General features: G+C 32.9%; 1 pseudogene; it reads right to left on the reverse strand.

Annotated features, from left to right (window-relative positions):
- Positions 1-6079: 6079 nt before the first annotated feature.
- Positions 6080-6664, reverse strand: LOC127552444 (60S ribosomal protein L12-like; annotated as a pseudogene).
- Positions 6665-7128: the final 464 nt, after the last annotated feature.

Raw genomic sequence — 7128 nt, forward strand, 5'->3', positions numbered from 1 at the left:
AACACATGCATAATTTGGTTTTACAGTTATAATATAAAAAAGAAACTAGAGGTGAAAAGGAAACTGTACCAGAAAAAGGGTAAAGTGGGAGTACTACATCTCATGAAGAGGCAAAGGAAACTATTAAATCTGAGGGAAAGAAGGGACAGGGCTTAACATAGTGTGTATCTTACTCTCATCAGAATTGACTTAAAGAGAAAAATATTAGACATAATTTGATTTACAGAGAAACTTTTCCCACCTCATTGAAAAGTGGGAGGGTAAAAGTGAAAAGGGAAGGAGTAAGCTAAATGGAAGGGAATACAGAAACTGTGAAAAAAAGGGGTAAGAAAAGGGGAGGAACTCTAAGATGGGGGGAGGGATCCTAAAAAGGGAGGGCTGTGAGAGGCAAGTGGTGCTCACAAGTTTAATACTGGGGAGGGGGATAAGGATGAAGGAAAGGAGAAAAGCATAAGTAGGGGTTAACAAGATGGCAAGAAATACAGAATTACTAATTTTAACCATAAATATGAATGAGGTAAACTCCCCCATAAAGCAGAAGCAGATAGCAGACTGGATTAAAAGCCAGAATCCTACATTATATTGTTTATAGGAAACACACTTGAAGCAGGATGATACATACAGAGTAAAGGTAAAAGGCTGGAGCAGAATCTACTATGCTTTAGGTGAAGTCAAAAAAGCAGGGGTAGCCATCCTGATCTCAGATCATGCAAAAAGAAAAAAAAAATTGATCTAATTAAAAGAGATAAAGAAGAGCACTATAATTTACTAAAGGGTAGCATAGATAATGAAACATTATCAATATTAAACATATATGAACCAAGTGGTGTAGCACCTAAATTCTTAAAAGAGAAATTAAGAGAGCTGCAAGAAGAAAGAGACATATTTCTGGGAGATCTCAACCTTGCACTCTCAGAATTAGATCAATCAAACCACAGAATAAATAAGAAAGAAGTCAAAAGAGGTAAATAGAATGCTAGAAAAGTTAGGTGTGATAGATCTTTGGAGAAAACTAAATGGAGACAGAAAGGAGTACTTTCTTTTCAGCAGTTCATGGAACCATACAAAAATTGACCATATATTAGGACATAAAAACCTCAAATTCAAATACATAAAGGCAAAAATAGGAAATGCATCCTTTTCAGATCATGATGCAATGAAAATTACATTCAATAAAAAGCCAGGGGAAGAGTCCAAAAAATAATTGGAAACTAAATAATCTCATCCTAAAGAATGACTGGGTGAAACAGCAAATCATAGACATAATTAATAATTTCACCCAAGAAAATGACAATAATGTGATGTCATACCAAAATGTGTGGGATGCAGCCAAAGCGGTAATAAGGGGAAATTTTATATCTCTAGAGGACTACTTGCATAAAACAGAGAAAGGGAAGGTCAATGACTTGGGCTTGAAACTAAAAAAGCTAGAAAAGGAACAAATTAAAACCCCCAATTAAATACTAAACTTTAAATTCTAAAAATAAAAGGAGAGATTAATAAAATTGAAAGTAAAAAAAAAAACTATTGAATTAATTAATAAAACTAAGAGCTGGTTTTATGAAAAAAACCAACAAAATAGATAAACCCTTAGTAAATTTGATTTTAAAAAGGAAGAGGAAAATCAAATTGTTAGTCTTAAAAATAAAAAAGGAGAACTCACCACTAATGAAGAGGAAATTAGAGCAATAATTAGGTGTTACTTTGCCCAACTTTATGCCAATAAATTCTATTACTTAAGATGTTCATGGCAACATTTTTTATGGAGCAATGATCAGGAGACAAAACATGTCAATTAAATGGATGATTGTTTTTTTTTAAATATCATAATGTATAAATGTAATTGTATATTATTGTGCTTATAAGAAAGAATGAATATAAAGAATTCAGAGAGCTCTGAGAGGGCTTATAAGTATAGGATATAGAGTGAAGTAAGCAGAACCAGAAAAACAATATACACAATAAGCACATTAAATGAAAAGAGGGGAAAAAATGAAAACTGAAGGTTTATAAAGCATGATCTGGGTGTTCTGACTGTCCCTGTAAACCAATTCAATACATTATAATCATAATAATTAAGAAGCTTGGCTCTGGAGAACAGTTTAGAACATACAACTTTTTCTCTTCTTTAGATGTGGGGAAATATAGGTATAGAATATTGTACATGCTGCTAGACAAGAATGATGTCTTGATTAGTTTTACTAAAGCTCTTTTTTTTTTTCTTGTTTTATTTTTTATTGTAAGGGATATATCAATATGTAGGAAAGGGAAGAAGGATATATTCAGAAATAAAGAAGATGTGAAAAGAAGATACTGCTCAAGTTGTTTTTTTTTTCCCAATTGTTTTTAAAATAAAAAATGATATGTATATTTGGAGATGACAGGTAAAGATTAGAATTTTTTCACTTATTACACAACACTAAATGAAGTTGATAGAATAACGTTTGTTGTTTAATCATGACAACAAAATCTAGGCCTCTAATTTCATTGGGAAAGTATAATATATTCAGAGCACATAATATATTCAATTCTGCAATAAACAATTCAATCTTTAATAATTTATGCATTTTAATCCAATTCAATATTAAAAAGTCTTATTTATTTATTTATTTTCTTCATTTACTTTTTTATTTATTTTTATTTTCCTAATATAGCCATATATCTTAGATATCTTAGAATTACAAGGCAAAATAGAAATTGAAAGAATTCATTGGTTACATCTGAAAGAAAGTCAAAAATGAAAACTCCTAGCAATATTATAGTAAAAATCCAGAACTCTCAGGTCAGGGAAAAATATTGTCTTGCAACCAGAAAGAAATTATTCAAGTACTGAGGAGTCATAATCAGAATCACACAAAATTTAGTAGAGGACTTTAAACATATTTGACAAAGCAAATGATCTAGGATTAACCAAGAAAAACCTATCCAGCATAACTGAGTATAATCCTATAGGTGGGGAAAAAAAACAGATATTTAAAGAAATATAAGATTTTTAAATATTCTTGATGAAAATATTAGAATTGAATTAAAAATTTGATATTCCAACACAAGATTCTTTTTTTAAATAACTTTTTATTGATAGAACTCATGCCAGGGTAATTTTTTACAACATTATCCCTTGCATTCACTTCTGTTCCAATTTTTCCCCTCCCTCTCTCCACCCCCTCCCCCAGATGGCAAGCAATCCTTTACATGTTGAATAGGTTACAGTATATCCTGGATACAATATACATGTGCAGAACTGAACAGTTTTCTTGATTCCAACACAAGATTCAACAGAAGCATAAAAAGGTAAATATGAGGAAAAAATCAAACTCAACAAAGTTATTGGGTTTGCTTTCTTATATGGGGAATGAATACATATAACCCCTCAGAATTTTATCATTATTAGGGTTATTAGAAATAATCTAATTAGACAGTGAGCTAGGTATGATTCTACTACGTTGAGATGATCACAAAAGAAGAATGTTATAAAAAACAATAAAGAGAAAGCTATTCTTGAGTCAGCTGTGTGTCAAGTCAAACAATTGTAATATCAGAAAGAGGAGGAAGAGGAGAAATAGAAAGAAGAGAAAAAGAAAAAAAACGATAATAAAAAGGAGGAGAGATATGGTATAATATTGAAAAAAAATCTAGCTTGAATTATTTATGGAAAATGGACAAGAAAAATGTCATCAATATCAACTCTAATCATTTCATTCAGAAATGTAACCAATACTAATAATCTTGCATCTTAGCCACTCATACTGAATTCCTGAAAATCACTCTTAGAAGTCTTTCCCTGTTCCTTAAGTCTTCAATGTTACTCTGACTAATTAGCAAAATTTGGATTCTGAAGTGATGGAATACCAAAGGAATTTCTACCATCATCATTCTTTGGAGTATCAATGCTGTTTTGACTGTAAACTCAAACTCTGGAATGGCAAGATGCTGAAGAACTCTCTGGATCTTTTAGAATCAAAAAGCCTTAGGCTCCACTCCCTTTACTACTTGTTAATTAAGCTTTTGCTAGAGAACTGAATCATCCTCTTTACAAAGGGGACTAAAGATGACAGGCCTTTTTGAAAGATTCTATAGCTAATCAAAAAGCATCCTCTTTATCACATGGTAGCAACAGTACCCAATTATAGACTGTCCATGAATGTTCTAGCCTTTTCAAGGCATTCCCTTCTATGTTATCATGATTCCTGAGTCCTGCAAGTAGTTCCTTAATATCTTCCACATGAAGAAATGTCATTTCAGATAGTCTGGCCATATGCCTGGTCCCAATTTTTCAAACACTTTATAAGGCATAAAAAGGGAAATGTATGTTTGCCAAAGCAGTCTGCCATTATAATGGAGGAGATTCAACATGAGTTCAAGTTGAGGAGAATTTTCTTGTAGATAGTGATGTTTTTCCCCCCAGATGTTCCTATTCATTGATGACATTGTACAGATTGCATCAAGCCTACAACATGGTAGACTCTTCTAGAAGGGACCTATAATTACTTAAATTAGTCAGACCTATTCCTCTACAACAGAAAGACCAAGAGGATGAAGAATGCATGTTGCCCAAATTTCAAAATGTATTAGAATTTCAGAATGCATAGGATTCACCCTATGGATTTTATCCAGCAGTCTGGATATCTGGGATAAACAGTACAGATGGACAGTGAGCCAGGACAGAGTTGAAAAGGAAGAGTGAAAAGGATTACACTAAAATTGTTAAGTTCTTTTGTTGATTCAGACCTTCTAATAAAGCAAAGGTTTATTTTTTCCAATACAAACATTTTCTCTAATATTGCTATGTGGCAGTGAAATACAGAACACTACTACTTCCAAAGAAGCACATAGTGGGCATTAGAAGATGGGCTGTAACACATAATCAAAAAAGAACTCTGAAGAAAGTTATTATAAAATTGTATAACAGGAAGAAATTGATAGATCATGTGGTAAGAACAAGGAATGAAAGGTGGATTGCATACTCACAATATCAGGAAAAAGCAATGAAAACCTCTGTCACATTGTATGGACTCTTTGTAATGAATTTTGGAGAAAATGTGAGTGTTATTTGCTTGGATGAACAGACATTGATGACTTTAGAGTTGACACATTATATATTATGGCGACAGCTTCCGTATAACCTACTCCTACAAATTGTTGATACTGAAAAATTGCTAATGCAAAGAGATAAAGATATTGGCCTTGATTATCATTATTTCTTACAAATGTTTAATCAATATAAAGCAGATATTCCAATGAAGAATTAAAAGAGCTCCAAGACTGAGTCAGACAGCAAATACTCAAAATCTCCTCACCAAAGAAAGACACTGAATTCAAAGTCAGCAGCAGTTAAAATGCAAATTCATCTGTAAAATACAAAAGAGAGAGAGGATAGAAAATTATGATTATTAGCTCATAAAACAGCAAAGAATGGTGAAAGTGAAAACCAGCTACAAAAAGCTTGGCATGAGATCCAACTAAGCTACATCATCCAAAAAGTATACATAAAGTGGCAGAAGAGCAATATCTAGAGAGAAAATAGAGCAGAAGTAAAACATTTTCTTAATGATTTATTTTTAACATCAGTAACAATTAAATCACATTTAATTCACACATTTAGAATTTTAAAATTCAGTTTCTGATGTATTATGTGAGGAAGTAGAAAATATTCTAAGAAAGCTGTTCTGAAACTTACACAATCTGAAAGCATTAAGGGATCATATTACAAGAAGCAGGAAATTGAAGATACCAAAAGAATGGGAAAATAAAAAATGACATCACTACTCAAGAAAGAAGATATTTTTTCATCCCTTGACTTTTTTATATGGATTATTAGAGGAATTTCTTTTGAGTATTAATGAATCTCATTGAAGAGCTCTTATAATGATTTGGAGCTTGATGGCATAAAAAGAAAGTCATCCTCAAAGAGGAATATCTGGAAAACATCACCCTCTATAGGAGTTCTTTCTATCATTTGGACATTTAGTGGTGACATCTCCCATTGTATTGGTGAGCATTTTTGTTTTATTATATCTCACTTGATATAAATAATCAAAGGATCTCTGAAGTGAGTTAACTGCATTGTTCCTTTTAGCAAGGAATCTTTTATGAGCTGTGTATATATGTGTGTTTGCCAAATGTCAATTTATTGCAATAGTCTCTTTTGTAACTTTCTGGACATTTCACAGCACCACAATTGATATTATCAATGACATTATGAGGATGTCTGCTATAAATGTTTCAGCCCACAGACTAGGATGTTACAAGTATCTCTTTTATGGTTGCAGACAGGTTTCTTGCCAAGAATTGGTGTCTCATCTGTATAGCAATGTTGATAATCTCATGAAGACTGCTGTTTCTACTGTGTTTAATATTTTTCTGTTTCTTTTTGTCCTGAGGAGGTTCCTTTAGGCCATTGATGATCAAGGCTGAGGCAGAAAATACAACCTCAGTCTGGGCCTGTCTGTTCTGGATGGTAAGTTTCACTGTGATCCTTAGCCATTCCTAGTCACCCGTTGCCTTGGTGATGTAATCATCAACTTTTTTGGGAGCAACCCCCAACGGACTAATTTGGGGACCAGAGCTGATGTGGCACTAGCTTCACCACCAGTGTGTTTTAAAAACATGACATTAATTTCATTAGGATCAAACTTAGGTGTCATGGAGGCATTGAAGGTGGTAACTTGGCTTGGATGCTACAGGGTGGCTGCCAGTGTCAGATAAATCCAGGTTCAGGATGACCAAAAGAAAGAGGATGACCTTCACTACCATGAGCTGGAAGCCAAAAGCCTTATATGATTTTAATATGTACATAAGAAGTTGTATGTTGCTCTATTGCATCAAATGTTTATTTGTATCAATAACCTATATGCATTGGTGTCTTGTGGAATTTTTTATATTTTTAATCAATTATGTGATTGTTAAGATTTCATTTAATACATTGTTGAGGGAATTGTGAACTGATTCAGACATTCTGAAGAACAATTTGGAACTATGCCGAAAGGATTGTAAAACTGTGCTACCCTTTGACTCAGCAGTGTCACTACTGGGTCTATACCCCAAAGAGATCATAAAAGAAGGAAAAGACCCACATGTGCAAAAATGTTTGTGGTGGCAAGGAATTGGAAATTGTGTGGATGCCCATCA

The sequence above is a fragment of the Antechinus flavipes genome, chromosome 2, assembly GCF_016432865.1.
Source record: "Antechinus flavipes isolate AdamAnt ecotype Samford, QLD, Australia chromosome 2, AdamAnt_v2, whole genome shotgun sequence".
Taxonomy (NCBI): Eukaryota; Metazoa; Chordata; class Mammalia; order Dasyuromorphia; family Dasyuridae; genus Antechinus; species Antechinus flavipes.